Raw genomic sequence first — 916 nt, 5'->3', positions numbered from 1 at the left:
AGGCCCAGTACCAACCATCTGTGGGAAGAAAGCAAATTGTTCCATGAAACCTATGTAAGAAAATATAATAACTACCATTCTTGGCTAGTCACTCTCACTGCAAATCAATTACTTGTCTTCAATTAAAAGTGTAGTCTGAAAAAATTACAACTGCAATAGAACGGCACTGTTTTGCTGTCCAAAATTGTGTGTGCTTTCTACCAGGTGGCAGACAGATACACAATTGCTTTGCGAATGGGACTCAATGGGGGCAAGTGCAAATCCATGAACTTATTAAAACTTTTCCAAAGTGTTCATGTAGGAAAGCAATTTGGGTGTGCCAACCTACATCCGACGTCATCTACAGGGCATAAATCGGGGGTAGACACTGGTGTAGAGAGTCCCCCCGTAGCGTCCTCCTCTGCCTGGGTACCCGCCGATGACTACGCCACATACATAGCTTAGTATTACACGTCTTTATTATTCTGCGTGTAACTGCAAAATCAACATACTAAACAAAGCTTTTGTTGCATTCTGCTTTAACACCCACATCACAGCTCTACGGAGTCTGGTAGGAACCAAAAGGGTACCATCATAAAAACTCAGACACTACATCTCCCCCTCTCTTAAATGAAAATTACTTTTTCCTGTTTTTTCAGATCAGCATATATATACATACATATACATCTCTACAATTATTCTTTTTGGCGCTGTAATCCTACAACCCGATCTGGTTAATGGAAGTTGGGAGCTGTTGTCTTCAATGTCCCGGATCTTCAAAGATGGTGAAGAAGCAACAACAATCATTGTTTTTTCAGACTCAGCCTTTCATTCACAACTTCGATCAGGAGCCAAATGAGTTATGCCTAAAGTGAGAAGAGTCTCTGGTTACAGACTTCCCAGGACACTGGGCAGGATATGTCCCTTGTTGTATGCC

Source organism: Lissotriton vulgaris, chromosome 4_1 (assembly GCF_964263255.1).
Source record: "Lissotriton vulgaris chromosome 4_1, aLisVul1.2, whole genome shotgun sequence".
Classification (NCBI taxonomy): domain Eukaryota; kingdom Metazoa; phylum Chordata; class Amphibia; order Caudata; family Salamandridae; genus Lissotriton; species Lissotriton vulgaris.
Note: the sequence above shows the minus strand (reverse complement) of the source record.